At 40.8% G+C, this 17,286-nt stretch overlaps 1 protein-coding gene across 1 annotated transcript in view; it reads left to right on the top strand.

The window, feature by feature from the left end:
• The window catches only part of DMD (dystrophin), a 2,144,806-nt gene that overhangs the window by 43,977 nt on the left and 2,083,543 nt on the right, over window positions 1-17,286 (top strand). The gene's annotated exons all lie outside the window — the stretch shown is intronic.

Raw genomic sequence — 17,286 nt, 5'->3', positions numbered from 1 at the left:
GAGGTGGGGCAGTAAACAGAATTAAATTATATTCACTAGATAAACTGTGAGCTGCTTCTAATTCTCAACTGATCCCCCCCCCGAAAACTTTATGCAAACTCTAATAGCTATTCACCAGAGATAACAGAAGGTTATACCTCTTGGTATTGCTTTGTTTCCTTTCTCAGCTGTATTGCCTTCAGTTCTAGGCTTTTTATTCTGGGCCCTTGAGGATTTAATGCTTTCCTTTGGTCTATCATTTATTTGGCATTTTTACAGTCTCTTTTCCTAGCATAGTTGTTTAAGCTCAGCAGACTGTTGCCTTTTCTTCTCCTTTATTTTCTTAACTTTTCTGATTTTTTTCTTGGAGATGAATTTATTCCAAGAACACAATCCAGAAGCATAGTTTCATCTCCTTAATGTTAAGCTTTTAACAATGTCAATTTTAACAATTTCAATTTCCTTTCTGTAACCTTTGAAATGTCTTTGACTGTACTGATTCTCACTGTGTAGTCTACCTTGAATCTCAGTGAGAAAGGTGGACTATAAATAATGTAAGTAAATAAAATAGTGACTATGAAAGAAAAAATATAAATTTGTTCTGCAAAAGTTCGGTATTCTCATTTAGGACAAGCATTCTGCTTATCTACATCTATTTTGTTTTTCCAGGCTTGGATTTTGCAAGGCATGATAGGCAGTTGTCAGCAATAATTTAATGCTTAGTCCACATGATTTTAAGCCTATCACCAATATTCATATTCAGAACTGAGTGATCGGTCTGATCCTGGAATTCCAAAATTCCATTAAAGTTGATAGAATATAGTTATCTCCCAATTCAAAAACAAGAAAACCCTTTTAAAAAGGCAACCCCCTTAAAATGATTTCTCTCAACCTTCTGGCTATTTCCCAGTTCCTGTATCAACAAAAGCTGAACTTATGAGGCAAGTGCCGAACAAACAGCCAATTGCAAGGCAGCAATGCCTAGGCAATGAAGGCAATCTGGACGATGGATGCAGATGGTGGTTATTACAGTCTTACTCACACTCCAGCCTATTCTACACCCATATTTCTTATTTCTAGCAGAGCACAGTCCCTGAAAAAACAACAATATTTGCTTCACCAGAACACAGGAAAAAATGAAAATCTCCTTGTCTGAATTAATCTGACAAAGAAGTCCTTGTGTCTTTTACCACAAGAGGGGCAAAAATGAATTGTAAAATGTCTCTCTGAATCTATTGATTCTAAATCTTATTCTTAAATACTAAGTAAATATATACACTATAAGGTAGAGCTGGAGTTAAACGTGGGATGAGTTGCTTGGAAAAGAACACAGTCAGGGAAGACTTTGGCATGAAGAGCATTAATCAACAGCAGATGGTCAGAGGACAGTGGGGGAATTATAAAGCAGTTATGTCTGCCTCTTTTTAGAAAGGATGAGCACGAAAGTGCTTTCTGATCGCTGTACCTGTTTAGGGATTCCCCAAGTACAGGAAGATGTCAGTCACAAGGCTTCCTGTTCCTTAGATTGTTTCAATTAGGTAGCCATGTTGGTCTGCAGTAGAAGAGCAAGGGGCCAGTAGCACCTTAAAAATCAACTAGATTTCAGGCAGCTGAATGTGGTGCCTTCCATGAAGATAGTTTCAGATGGGTCTTTAATATGCTACTAGACTTGAATCTTGCTCTGTTTCTTAGAGTCACCCTCCTAAGGGGACATGCAGATTCCTGATTTCACCATGCTTAGCTTCAAGCCGTCCAGTGAACATGTTTCACTTTCAATTCTCAGGCAGCCCAGCCTGCTTCCTTTAATAATCAGTGAGATTCCATATATGTAAATTATTCCAATTCTCCAGCATTATTTGGTGAACTCCAAATATTTTGGAATCTTAATTTATATGATCAGGAAAAAACATGATAGTCCAATATTACACGGTCAGTCACCTTCACAGTTAATGGAGCAGAAAGTGGCCAACTGTTGAAAAGGCTGAACTTATCCCAGTTGTTGTTCAGAAACTGGGAAGTTGTTCTTAGCAAAAAATGTTATTGAAGTAAATGACGAGCATTTGATAAAGCTGGGAATATTTGAAACAGTTCTTGCTTGGAAATACTGCTAGTTTTATCAGAATTGGGGAATGGCATAGAAATTTCTTGGCTGTCTCAAGCACGAACTTCAGAGACAGCTCATCCCACTAACTTTGTGAAGAAATAGTTATGTCCAGTCACAGAAGTCTTGGTACATATCAAGGAGACTAAAAACACAAAAGTTATCTTACTCTTCTGTTTAAGCAGTGTGTGTTGTGTAAAGCTTATGTGTGACATTGCTAATTTTTGTAGCCCCATTGTCTCTTATGGCAGAGTCCTGATAAGCACCTCTTAATTAAATACTAATGCTAGTGAATGCTTTGAATGTCTTCTGATATGCCTGTGAATTTGTTGCTCAAGATATTTTGTCAGCCCTAAAGCACTGGGAGATGGTGCTAATTAGTTTTGTGCACAGTTCAGTTTAGCAGTTAAAATAAGCATGGAGGAAGACGTGTGTTAATCAAGATGATGGATGCAGGCAATACTATAGAATAGGGTCTGGAACTGTGGAAGGGAGTGTGTGGCTAATGTGTTTCAGCTTCATTTTAAATTCGGCATACTATTATTCCTCATCTTGTTAGAAGATTAAAAACATGCACAAATGATGATGATTATGCAAAAGTCAGACCTCCACTTACAGTGTGAGCAAATACACTTGCCAAAATGTCAATCATTCGTATTACTCCAAGTGTCAGTCACAGACAAGAGACAGTTTAATGGCTTGTGGCTTGAAGGGCAAAAGTAATACTACCAAACCAGGTTTTATGCTTGAAATGAAATTGCTGTAGTGTAATGGTGCTGTAAACCATCAGCCAAGCATCACTCCCTAGTGAAAGATGTTGACTTATTCAATCATGACTGTGCAGTGAGTGGTTTATCTTGTGGCATGTGGGAAAATACGTGAAACGGTTTAAACAGACTTGTCCCAATGAGGCACATTGCACATGTAAGAAGTATGATCATTTTAACCAGCCCTTAAAAAAAAACAGAATGCAATGATATTTGCAAACTGTATTAATGAATTATGCCCAATCTTTGATCACAAGCTTTAAGACTTGATTGTATTGGATCTTACCATAGCCTGTTGTTGAACTCAGTGCATGTTTGGTGGGGAATCAGGAACATTTCCAACCTTCAATAACTCTGAGATTTTCTTTCTTTATTATTGATCCAGGATAATGGAACACTGTATGTAATTTTAAGCTAGTTTAGAGACCTAGTCATGAATTTTAAAGTTCCAAATTTCTGACTTATACCCACTTATCTTCAGCAATACTGCTGTCCAGTACCATAATTATTTATTTTATGTACAGCTACTACTAAAAGGTTCATGTTTACATTGATAGGGTTGCTTGCCATTGCTAAAATCCTAGCCAGGTAAGAGGGGTCCTCCGAGTGTAGAACACTCCAAAACAAATTACAAACCTCAAAGGTTATATGTTAAATATATTTTGTAAATTTTTATATTTTTAATTTTTACAAAGATGCAAGTGCTCAAATGTGATAAATATACTACAATAAATATACAGCTAATAAACCTTCATGAATAATCCTAAATATTCATCAAACATCCAATCCTTCCAGTCCACTTTGAAAAATCAGAGTTGTAAACTGTATATTCTTAGTTCTTGTTCTGTTTCAAAGCTGTTAATATTTGTTTGAAGTTTCAGAACTGTTCATATCTGTATGTAATATCTTCATACAACAACATAGCCTAGTGGTTATAGCTGAGACCATCCAAAAATGGACTGTAAGAGCCTGACGTGTGTCGCCAGCCTGCTTTCCCATTTTGACAATGTCTTTTTCAAAGGCTCAAATCAACATACACTGTAATCAAACCATATGATGTTGCATTAAATATTACACTATTACAACCTCCCTTAATCAAACCATATGTATGCCTGTTACTTACAATCACTCCAACACCACCACACTCATTTTCTGGAAGATGAAAGAGCCGACGGACCATTGCCGTAGGGTTCTAATACTCATGATGTCATATAAATACACTTCTGCAGCCATAAATTACAAATTTAAAGGTACAGTGTTGTATTAAACAGATGCATAATTATATCACAAATAGCAAGAGTTCCATCTCATTATTTAACCCATATGGAAACAATGTTTTTAATTTGAATATCCATTCTGACTCCCTTTGCAATAACTTTTGTTGGACGTCATACTTCAAGGAGGGCTTCATTACTGTTAAAACTGAAACTTTAAAATCTTTCTCCCCATGATTGTTTTCAATGAAATGGGACAGTAAAGGGGCATCTGTAACTTTATTCTTTATTCTAGATATGTGTTCTTGAATCCTTACTCTCAAAGGTCAAGTGGTACTCCCAATGTATAATTTTTTACAGAAACATTGTAACACATAAACTACATAAGGTGTTTCACAGTAAGAAAAGTCTCTATTACTGAGCTGTTTCATACTTACAGGATTCTCTGTCTCCTTCAAATTAACTGCCATGTTGCAAATCGTGCAATTCCCACAAGGGAAATGTCCCCCTGGGTGTATGGATGGTGATTGATGATTCTCAAAGGCAGAGTGTATGAGAATACACTGGTTACTGGTGGAGTACCGGGTCCAGTTCAAGGTTCTGGTGCTGACCTATAAAGCCCTATGTGGACTGGGCCCAGCATACCTTCGGGACCACCTCTCCCCATATGTTCCCCAGAGGTCACTTCGATCAGCCACTAAGCACTTGCTGATGGTCCCTGGTCCCAGGGAGGTCTGCCTGGCCTTTACCAGAGCCAGGGCCTTTTTGGTCCTGGCTCTGACCTGGTGGAACTCTGTCTGAGGAAACTAGGGCCCGGCAGGATTTGTTATCTTTCTGCCAGGCCTGCAAGATGGAGATGTTCCACCAGGCATTTGGTGGGGGCTAGGCTGTCCTCTCGCCGGCCATGCCACTGAAGACCTTCCACCACCCATGCAGGAAAATGCTGTATTTTAATATTTTAATTGTTTATGATATAATGTTTTAATGTTTTTATAATGGTATTTATTGTTTTTAAACTGTTGTTAAACCACCCTGAGCCTGTCTGACAGGGAGGGCGGTCTAGAAATGTGATAAAATAAAATAAATAAATAATAAATAAATAAATAATATCCTTCAGGCTCCTGGTTTTTCGATAACCAATTAATGGTTTCTCCTTGCTCCCCTCTATATCTTTTAGAACCAGTGTTTCTGTATAACTTTTGCTATTCTCATAGAAAAGGGTGTGTAATCCAATGCCCATTTTATTTGGTTCTTAACTGCTTGGTTTCTGGGGGTAAATCTGCTGTCTCTAGCCGTCTGATCTGCTTTTCTTTGTGCCCAAACCATTTTTCCCTTCCTGGTCAGTCATGCAGTGGTAGGGAACAAGGCCTAGTCTGATAGTGACCCCTCTAGTATAAACTTACCATATAGATATAATGGAAGAAAGTATCATATTTCATAGTTCAAGATTAGATGAAAGTAAAGAAGTAATGTCTTTAAAGGGATTTCTAAACTTATCTTGTAAGCAAATCACTGCCATTTTCTTCAATGAGGAAAAAAATGAACATTATGCTTAAGGACACCATTGCCCTAGGACAATCTGCCCCTTACAGCGAGTGACCCAGCCTCTGTTAACATGGGCCTTCTGGAGTCAGCCTACAGTGTTTTATGATCAATGAACCTAGAGATGTATTGAGTAGTTCATATGGGTAGCAGTATTCTCCAGCCAACTTACCAGGGTTGTCAATAGGCTCGGAGAAAAATCTTCTGTTCATATAATTAGAGATGGACATGAACAGGAAAAAAAATGAACATGATGTTCATTGTTCGTTGCCATCTATGAACAGGGACTGACAAACAACCACGAGCTTGGCCCTGTTCACAAACATATTCATGTTCAGCTGTTCATGGGGGCCAGCAGGCTCTCCTCCAGCCATCATCCAAGTTTGGTCAAGATCCCTACTGCACTCCCAAAAACCTGACCTGAGCAGGCACCAGGAAATGTACCAATAATAAATAATAGCTTGGCCCCAGAGGCTGGCAGCAGCCCTGGAACTTGAAGGGGTAGATCCCTACCGCACCACTCCCAGAAACCTTACCTGAGCAGGAAGCAGGAAAGGTACCAATAATAAATAATAGCTTGGCCCAGAGCCTGGGAGCAGCCCTGGAACTTGAAGGGATAGATTCCTATCCCACCACACACAAAGAAAAGTCAAGCTCCAAAGCAGTCTCTCTATCAAAATGCCAACAGCAACTGTCTCTCCCTCTCCACTGTCTGCAAACTAAGCCAGAGCTTGGAGCCCCCCTCCCCCCTGCTCTTTGCTCCCTTGTAGCAAATTTGGAGCTCCACACTTGAAAGGAAGACCTGCCTATCAAGCTAAATTGGGCTTAGATTGGGGTTCCAGGGTTTAGATTGGGGTTTCCAGGGCAACAGCAGGAGTTTCCAGGGCAACAGCATGAGTTCAAACAGAGTTCAGACAATCCCTGGAATTGATTGCAGGTGCCAGACTGTCTGGTTTGACGAACAGCAATGAACGAGGCTTGTAACGGCCACCTGTTCGTTTAGAATGGGTCCTCATGAACAGCTTGTTTGCGAACAGCACATTAGGCTGTTCATGGCTTTTTTTGTTCATATTGCTGTTTGTGCCCATCTCTACCTATAATAGAGGCTTATTGTATGGAAATGGGCAGCTGCAGCTTTTCATGGCACGGAGTTAAACAGCATCCCATTAAGCCTCTAATAAAGGGCCAAGACTTTTTTTTACCAGGCAGTTGGCAATAGTGATGGGCATTGGTTATGGCTGATGTTAAATATGAAAGCCACACAGAAGATGCATAACCACCAAGAACTTTTATTTTAACCACAACGGTATATCAGGAGGACATACAGTTACCAGCCTCCAGGTAGGGCTTGACATTCTCCCAGAATTACAACTGGTCTCTAGTTTCTCTAGAAGAAATTGTAGTTTCAGGGGGCAGACTGACATCATATCCGTGTTCAATTCCCTCCCCAAACTCTAAGATTGTTAAGAGAACTCTTCTTTATTCCTCTTTGCTCAGTTTCTCCTGAAATCCAAGAATCCTTTTCTTTTCCTCTTTTTAACAATTTGGAGTAAGTTTCTAATAAATTCTATTTTCATTAAAGAGAAATTTGAAGACAGGAGAGGCAGGAAGGGAGGTTCTGTCAAATTTCATGATTTCACTTTGTAGATGCTCGGAGGCATACATTGTCTCCCCAAGCCTCCCTGTCTTCCTGCTAGTGCACCCCCCCCCCCGAGGTGTACAACATAAAACAATTGCAATGCTTGGCATTAAAAAAAGGCACCTTAATTTCTCTTCAAAGAGAAATCCTGCTCTTCAAAGAAAAAAACAATAAGAGGAATCAACAGCTATATCTAAAATTGTGAATTTTGGAAAAAGAAATCCCCAACCCTGTGACAACCCTACCAAACTTCACCCTCCCTAGGCACTCCTCCCCCCCCACCCCCACCCTCCGCAGATCTCCAGGAGTCTTCCAAGACAGGGTTAGCCACACACCTTGAACTGAATTGGTTGGTAGCAAGAGCCAGATTAAACTGAAGAGGAATGTGAACCTGTTCTTGCAAAGATGCTAAATGCTTGCTCATGCTAGTAGGGCAATGGGAGTAGGGCCACAGGGGCTGTCCACTATAGCTAGAAAATTTGGTCTAGCTTTACCTGCTGCTGTAAAAACAGTTATGACCAACATAAGGGCCAAAGTGGCGGTTCTTGCCATGGAAGTTACATGGTCATAATTTCTTAAAGCACTTTCAGAATTATCGTCAATAAACTATGACTGCTAACTAAAAGTATTTTCTGGGTGAGTGAATTTTTGATGTTAAAATGCTATTTCAGATGTGCACACTTTGACAGCAACTATGTAGTAGTTGGAAATTGGTGAAGTTACTAAAAAAGTTCATTTAAACTAATTTGGTGTAGTGGTTAAGAATGTGGGACTCTAATCTGGAGAACCGAGTTTGATTCCTCGCTCATCCACTTGAAGCCAGCTGGGTGACCTTGGGTGGTCACAGCTTCTAGGAGCTCTCTCAGCTCCACACACCTCACAGGGTGTTTTGTTGTGGGGATAACAATGGCATACTTTGTAAACCACTCTGAGTAGGCATTAAGTTGTCCTGAAGTGCGGTATATAAATCTAATATTATTATTATTATAATTTGGAAGCATTTTCTGAAAAAAATACAGCTATTTTTGCTACATTATATGACACCAGCTTCTACTGGTGACCATCCTGGACCTGCCTCGGTACCTGTTCTTCCTGAGCAGAACTCTTGTTCCAAGTAATGGCTTTTCCTAGAAATGCCAACAGCTACTGCTTCCCTAATCACCCCATTGGTCTTGATCCCAGCCTAATAAACATAAGGCTGACAAATGCTACCTAAGCAGAGCTGTTGTGAGTCAATGTATTGTAGGGCTGCTCCCTCAGTAGCTATGTTTGTGGTATCTATGCTATTTACATTAATGGCTTCAAATGTGTGCTGATACTCGACCAATCAAGTTAGCAGGCATTTCTTTGTTTTCCAGGAAGGTTTTAAAATAGAGATGCCTCCCTTAAATTATGCCAACTGGCTCTCACAATAACAGGATGCAAATATGCACATTATTGATAATTTGACTTACCTTGTTACTTGTATCCAAGCAACTGGGCCTGAAACAAGATACCAGAGATGCTCCTGAGAAATGAAGTGACTTATAGTAAACTTAATTTATTATGATGTGAGTCTTTTAAAAAAGGCATGTTTGCATTTCCCCAAACATGGTTCACAAAATGTATCAAATTGTAACATAGTTCTCTTAATTTCATAGGGCAGTTTGATCTCAGTTTAATCCCTGTCTTCCCCACTCCCACTGAGCCCTTCCTTAGAAAGGGCCCCATTTTCCTATCTGGCATGAAGATATACCTGCCCAGCCTCAATGTACTATACCAAGAAATAGAAAGATGGTAGTAAAATGGCTTTCACGTAGTGATTCTCTGTGAAGTTTCCCTAGGTTTGGGAACCACAGAGATTAGGGAAGTCAACATAGAGTATTATCAGCAGTGGCATCACATCCTCCCCAGGCACTGCTTCAGTGTTTGCTGAAGCAGTGTTGGAAATCCTATTCTTTAGCCTTGTTTAACAATCACATTTTTATTCCATCCTTCCTTCAAGCAGCTCAAGAAAATGTTCACAGAGTTTCTTTCCCCAGTGTATTCTTATTACAACCCTGAGAGGATTCCCTTAGAAGAAAACGTTAGGTCAGAAATGGTCCATAAAACTTATACAAGGTGGTGACATAGCATTTGTTTGTGAGAGGGTGCATTAACCTATCTGCTCTTTGCACTGCATATGTGAGTTTTAGCTATATAGACTAGTTATAACAGAATGCATCTACACAGAATGGTTCTTCAGCATTGCAGTCCCATGTCCTGTTATGAGAGAATCTCATTTACTTTATCAGGACCCCAGTGTGTTCAAGTATTAGCACTTTAAAGACTTCATCAGAATTAATGCTTGGTTCCAATGTGCTTCTCATGGACTAAGGATAACTCCTGGATCTCACAGTCCATTCCCTGCAGCCTGCATTTTCCCAGAGCATAAATCCCCTCCATAATTGAAATATGCTGTAGCTTCATGAGAAGTTTTTTTCCTCTTTGGTTTTTAGAAAATAGGTACACCAAGGAATCCTGATGTTGTACATTGCACAGTTGTACAAAAAACATTCTGACTGTAAAACTTAAGAGTAAAAATTGAAGTTGCTGGTGGTTGGTTTCTAATAGGAGTTCAGGAGAAGGAAAACTAAAGAAAGAAGATACACTGATACAGATATTGAAATTGTATTAAACCTGTGACCTATCCTTATATTGCCAATAAAACTCTGTGTCCACTTAATTAAAATGATCTGATCTTCTTATACATGAAAGCACAAATGGTTTAATTTTGAATAGAAAACATATGATTTATGGTTTGCGGACAGTCTAATGCCGAGCAGATATTTTGCTGTTTTTAAAGCTGGATTAATTTAAAACAAATTACGAGTCTGTAAAGTTAACAGGAAACTGAAAAAAAATCCTTTAATTTGCCAACTCTGAAACAAGATATATTAAACTGTCTAGGAGACTTCATTTAATGCTTTCATATAAAACAATAGCTTTTGAAACAACCTTCTCTAGGTGTATTGTTTTCAGGCTATCTACACTGTTGTCTTTTAGATGCTAGTAAAACAGTTTAAAAAAATATAAAATATTTAGTGCTGTTTCAGGTGAGATAAAATATCTATGTATCTAATTACTTCATCTGTCACATTTAAGACTCAAGTCTGGTTACAGAATAAAATCACTGCACTCTCTAGAGAGCATAAGACATCCAATGAACAGTGCAATAGTATAGAATTTTTTAAAAATATAAAGAAAAAACTGCTTAAGGTGAAATATGCTATAAACAATGTAGCAAGTTGAATTACAAAGGCAGAAGACAATGCCAGGCCCCCTCAACCTCCTGGTGGGGGATAGGAGCCTGGCACTTATCTTGGGGGAGAGGGGGGTGCATGTGTGCAAAGCATGCATGTGCACACATGCGCCCCCCTACAAGTGTGATGTCACTTGGGGAGTGACATCATCACGCGGCTCCTGGAAGCACACCTAGGCTCCGCAGGGGCTCAAAATGGGCCCGATCCACATGAAAATGGGCCCATTTTGAGGCTCTGTGGAGCGTAGGAGCACTCCTGCCCCCCACAGCACCTGAAAATGGGCTATTTTGGTGCAGACCGGGCCCGTTTTGAGGCACTGTGGAGCTCAGGAGCATTCCTGCACTCCACAGTGCCTCAAAACAGGCCCGATCCGGGCCCATTTTGAGGCACTCCACAATGCCTCAAAACAGACCCGATCCGGGCCCATTTTGTGGCACTGTGGAGCACAGGAGCACTCCTATGCTCCACAGCACCCAAAAACAGGACTGTTTTGCCACAGATCAGGCCCGTTTTGAGGAACCGCGGAGTACAGGAGTGCTCCCACACTCACAGCGGCCTCGATCCAGGCCAAAATGGGCCTGATCCCAGTGGCTGCTGCGCATGGGAACATGCTGCACCACAGAAGAGCATGCAGGGAAGGTGAGTGGCCCCCCACTTGTTAGGTAAGTGGGGGTGGGGTGTGGCGAGTGGGTGCGAGGGATCCCCCACCGGGGGTCTGGCATCCCTACTCGTTGCTGTGTTTTGCCTTTGGCTTATTAATTTTGTTCTATGTACAGTTTTAATAGTTGTAATTCTCTTCACAGTCCTTGGGAAGGGGCTGGCAGGGGAGAGTATTTTAAGTATGCTTTTTGGCACAAGGGGATATAGAATTCCAGTTCTGACTGATTTATGTATACATTGCTTTCAGATTTATTTGTTCAGCTGTATGTCATAACAATAAACATAACAATAAGAATTTCAAGAATATAAACTACAACATTCAGTAATCATCAAATAAATGCCCACATGTGTAGCTGAAAAAAAAATCAGTAGATTTGCTGCTGTGAAAGCAAAAGAAGCCACTCCTTCATTCTCTTATGATTGGTAAAGAGGTATTCAAGTTCTGGAGTTGGTAAGATATAATGTGCACTGAGAGAGACCACTCCACCTTCATTTCGATATTGTCAGGAAACCTCTGTACTTTACAATATTTATTTATTTATTTGATTTATATTCCTCCCTCCCCACACCAGCAGGCTCAGGCTCAGGGTGGATTACAACCATGTACAATTAAAACACGTTAAATAATTGATACCAGTTACAACCATAAAACAGTCAAAGTTACACAGTTAAAAGTACATATATATACATAATCATAATGACACAGTTGTCAAGTATGTGCTGACAGCAAACATGGCCTATGCTTTTTACGAAAATGCTGTATTTTCTCTGTTGAGGTTGGATGAATCTACCAGCCCGTTTGGTTCTGTTGGCAGTGGTATATTTCACCTGCAGAAGAGCCTTTTGCATTGGCAGAAAGCCCCTTATTTCTGAGAAGATGCTCGCACCAACAAAACAGACCATCCTTTAGGGCCAAACTGGATAAGATCATCAGGAGCTATGAAGCTGGCTGTCACCAATATACGGATGACTCCTAGTTTTATACCTTATGCCTCTAGAGGCAGCTGTGAAGGTCCCGGGCCAGTGTCTTTAGACTGTGTTTAAGTGGCTGAGATAAACAAATTAAAGCTTAATCCAGGCAAAACGGGACTGATGCTGGTTGCAAAGGAAGTGTTTGGCAGTTAATCTAGGGGTTAATATTTCTTTACAGATTAAGTAAAAACTTGAGGGTGCTATTTGGTCCAGCCTTGTTGATGGTGATGTTGCTAGGACCACCTCTGTTCAGTGATGTCTAACTTATAAACTGGCGTTAATTTAGAATATGCCAACCTTGCTATGCTGGACCACTAGGGTTATCAATCTCCTGGAATTACAACTGATCTCCAGATGATAGAGATCTGTTCCCCTAGATACAATGGCTGCTTTGGAGAGTGGACTCTCTGGCATCATACCTTGCTGAGGTCCCTCCCCACCCCAAACATCACTCTAGAAATTTCTCAACCCGGAGTAAGCAATCCTTTGGTTCACAGAAGTTACTATAGTCTCTAGACAGGACTGCAGTAATGTGCTAAATATGAGGCTGTCTTTGAAGACATTTCAGAAACTCAAATTATTATAAAATGGGGCAACAGAACACCTTTTGAAAGCCAGCTGCTTGTAACATATAGCTCTCATACTGTATGGTTATATGTTTGCTTCTGGGCCCAATTCAAAAACCTGGTTATTTTCTTTAATAACAGCCCATTAAATATGTATGGATGTGAAAGTTGGACAGTGAAGAAAGCTGACAGGAAGAAAATTGATCCATTTGAAATCAATGGTGCTGAAGGAGAGTTTTGCAGATACCATGGATGACTAAAAAGACAAATAAGTAGGTTCTAGACGAAATCAAACTTGAATCTTTCCTAGAAGCTAAAATGACAAAACTGTGCCTATCATACTTCTGTCACATCATATTTTTATTTATTTATTTTATTTAGATTTTTATTCTGTGCTCCCTGCAAGTGGGCTCAGGGCAGATTACAACAAGCTAAAAATACATCACATAATTTATATATAATATAAAACAGTATAACATTTTTAAAACATAACATACAAGCACAATATACCTAGATGGCAGCAGTCAATATATGCTAATTTAGAAGCAAGATGGTGGACAACCCTAATAGGGAGGGCTTGATCTTCCATTTTTCCTCTTATCGGTCAGAGGAGGTGCAATATTGGTGTTATATGCACTCCACTTGGCACTCCCATAATAACACACGCAGCTACATTTTGAACCAGTTGCAATCTCCGGATCAGACTCAGGGGAAGACCTGTGTAGAGTGAGTTACAGTAATCTAGCCTGGAGGTGACCATTACCTGCATCACTGTAGTTAGGTTGCAGGTTGAAAGGTAAGGGGATAGCTGCTTGGCCCGTCATAGGTGGAAAAAAAGAGGACCTGGCAACCGCTGCAGCATGTGCCTCCATTTTCAAGGAGGCATCCAGGATTACCCCAAGCTCCTAACCATCGGAACTAGTGCAAATGGTGCCCGATCGAGGGTTGAGATCCTGAGTCTGGTACCTAAGCACCCATGACCTAAGTGCAGGGACTCCGTCTTTGTAGGGTTTAATTTCAGTCGATTCTGCTTCAGCCAACCAGTCACGGCTTCAAAAGCATTCTCTTGGACATCCAGGGCCAAGTCAGGCCAGCCGTCCATCATCAGATATAATTGGGTGTCATCTACATATTGATGACACCCAAGTCCGAAACTTTGCACCATCTGGGCAAGGGGGCACATGTATATTTTAAACAGTAATGGAGAGAGGATTGCCCCTTGCTGAACACTGCACACCTAAGGGTGGTGGGATGACAATTTCTCCCTAAGCACCACCCTTTCTCCCCGACCATGGAGAAAAGAGACAAGCCACTGCATCATATCCCCGCATCGGTGAGACTATGGGTTAAAAGATCATAATTGACTGTGTTGAATTCCGCTGAAAGATCCGATAATATCAGCAGGACCGATCTGCCTTGATCCAGGTGCCTGCGAAGGTCATCCATGAGGGTGACCAGCAATGTCTCTGTCCCGTGCTCCAGGCAGAAACTGGACTGGAAGGGGTCTAGGGCTGAGGTTTCCTTCAGGAACCCCTCCTCATGATCTGTTCCACCACCGCCTTCTCAATCACCTTACCCAGATGGTGGTGCAGGCATGAGTCTCGGTGAGCTCTGCCGTGTAATCATTAAATCATAAGGACACACAGAGGACCTCATACTTACCATGTTTCTGAGTACTAGCTACATGTAGATAGCCTTTCTCTTATAAGTGTTTTATGCATGAAGCTAGTAAATTAGTATTCGATCCATTTGAAATGGAGTCAGCATGGCTCTCCTGCATTCTGCACTGTCAGAAGCAGCTTCAAGTTGGAGTCTGGGTGTAATTTTACACATATCGAATACCTTGTTTGAATGAATCGATGTACTGGCATGTTTTCCGGGGGGGTTGGTTTTTTAAAAAATTTGCAATTACGTAGTTTCATTGCTACTCTACTTCCGCAGACCCTTCCTCATGATCTGCAGTTGTGTACTAGTGGCGGTGGCAGCAGCAGCAAATTTCTTTTGGGGGACTGTGGAAGGGAAGGGGATGGAATATTGACAGAAGAAAGCAAAGGGGAAGGGGAAAGTGGGAAGAATCTAGAGAAACAGCTGCACTTCAAGGTTTGCACTTTGAATGAGCTGCTGAAGACGCAAATCCTTCTTCCAGGCACAAGCCCCCCTCCCCACCCCTAACTCGAAGGTATCCTGGGAGAGAGCAGCAGCAGCTCACCCTGGAATGATCTTTGGGCGCCCTTGCATCCAGCAGGCTTGTGCCTGGAAGAAGGATTGTGTCTTCAGCAGCTCGTTCAAAGTGCACACCCAGAGGCACAGCTGTTTCTCCGGGTCCTTCCCACTTTTTCCTTTCCCTTCCCCTTTGCTTTCTTCTGTCATTATTCCGTCCCATCCCCCCCAGTCCCCCAAAGAACTTATCACTTTTCCTCTGCTACTTTCCAGTATGTGTTACCACCCTTTTGTATTCCTGCCGCATAGCCTTGGTTTTTGTGCGGCATTCAAAAGCCGTCCTCCTGTGCCCCCTGACCAACATCTCCCATGCAATCTTCTCAAAGGTGTCGATGTTCCAGTGACTCACTGCCAAAGCCTCCTGCGGCTTCTCCTCCCCCAATATATCAAGGAAATCAAGCATCTCCCGCTCTCTCCAAGATACCCCTCTGCCTCCAGGGGCTCTAATAGCAGCCATATCCATGAACCTGTTATGAGGAGAATGACACTAAACAGCAGAGTGAGGGGGAAATGCTTTTGGAGCCAAGAGGACAATTTACCTAACAGGATCGAAATCTACATCACAGAAACGTTACCTCATTATTAGATTAAAAAGGCAGGGGTGAAGAGCTGCCATTGCAAGAGGAACACTAAACTTATTCTATGTTAGATGTTTTATGCTTCATGGCATTTTCAGTGCTGTAACTTCAAACACTGACAATCACTTTTCTGAGGAAAATCATGCATTACAAATGTATTATGTTTCACAGCAGCGTTACCACAGTACCGCTGACTCCCCCCCACCACAAAAAAAACAGACGAAATTGTTTACATATCACAGCAGTGTTGCTACTTCTTTGCCAAACGAAAAAGAGTGGTCATATCATAGCAGCATTACTGTGTTTCTGCTAATAAAAAAAATTGGTTCTCACATCACAGCAGCGTTACTGCGGTATCACTAATAAAAAAATGGCGGAAAAAGCAATGAGAGCTGAGGATGATAGACCAATCAGCTCCCAAGAAAAAGGGGGGGGGCTCAAAAGCAGAACTGGAGAATTTGATTCTGCACTGACAGAACCCAAAATGCTCGTGGCATGCCATTGGCTTTTTAAAAAATTTGGAGAATGAGCGCAGGTGGAAAAAATGGTTAAAACCGGTCAAACTACGTTTCTGCTTCCTATGACCCACCCACCCAACACATGCAGAACTCTGGAGAACATGGGAAGCAGAACTGATTCAGAGATGGTATAAAGTGACCGTGCATAAAACACTATAGTGTCCTCTTTTAGGTTTGTCCATGTAGAAACAGGTTATGAACTTCTGTGGTGGGACCAGTCCTTTGGAATGGCCTGCCAGAATGGATATGGAGGACAACTTCACTTACTATGTTTAGGAAGGCATGTAAAAAAGTTCTTCAGAGGGCATTTAATGGGAAATGAATTATTTTGGCATTTTTGGCTCTATTTTTAGTGATTTTAATCTTATTAATGGACTGATAGGTTGCTTTTGTGTCCTTGAAACTTATTGCACTGTTAGGTACCTGAAGGTGATAAAAGTGGAATATAAATATTTTAGTAAAAATGGCAGATCTGTGATCTCCTTTTCCTTACATTTCTTTTTTTTAAACAGTTGCAACAATGAGAGGCAACTTGGATGCTCATCCTTGAGGCACCAGGATTCCTTCCTAATGATAGGAAACCTATTAAAGGATACATGCAATCAATATCCCCCTTTCAGAATGAAGATATGCCTTTTACATGCTTTTGCTGCTGTCTTGTATACATTAATTTTGTTCAAATAAGCTTTCAAATTACATTTTTTTTTGTGAATTAGCAGGAAACCATGAGTCAACTAGCAGAATAGTGCTTAGAAAACACATATAATCAGCATGGCTGTACAATAATAAGTACATATTCCTGTGTTGACAATGGCATTCTTTTTTACTTGTGGACTCCCTTCCTACAGCTTTAATTAATTTACTACAGGAATATACAGTTCCTGTAAAATACAATGTCATATTCTTTTCTACAATATGATCACAATTGGTTCAGAGCACTAGAGTTGTCAGTACAACTAGAATACTAGCTTTAGGAAAATAATAATCCTGTAAAAATAAGAATTCATATAGAAATGGACACCTGGAGGAAGGATTGAGGTCATGAATAGACTACGAATGTCCTAGTGCTCAATCTCCATCCAAATGTCTTCAAATGTTCTGTCAGTACAGAGCCTATGAAAAATTTAAATAAATCAGTGGGAGGGGCAGCTGCATCCAAATGTCATTCTGAAATGAATGGGGACTGGGGTGAGCCATAGGGGCCTCTCCACATTTAAGTACTTGATAAACCTAAGAAAGAATAATATTG

The sequence above is a fragment of the Eublepharis macularius genome, chromosome 3 (assembly GCF_028583425.1).
Source record: "Eublepharis macularius isolate TG4126 chromosome 3, MPM_Emac_v1.0, whole genome shotgun sequence".
In the NCBI taxonomy this organism is placed as follows: domain Eukaryota; kingdom Metazoa; phylum Chordata; class Lepidosauria; order Squamata; family Eublepharidae; genus Eublepharis; species Eublepharis macularius.
This window is presented reverse-complemented; position numbering and strand designations above follow the sequence as displayed.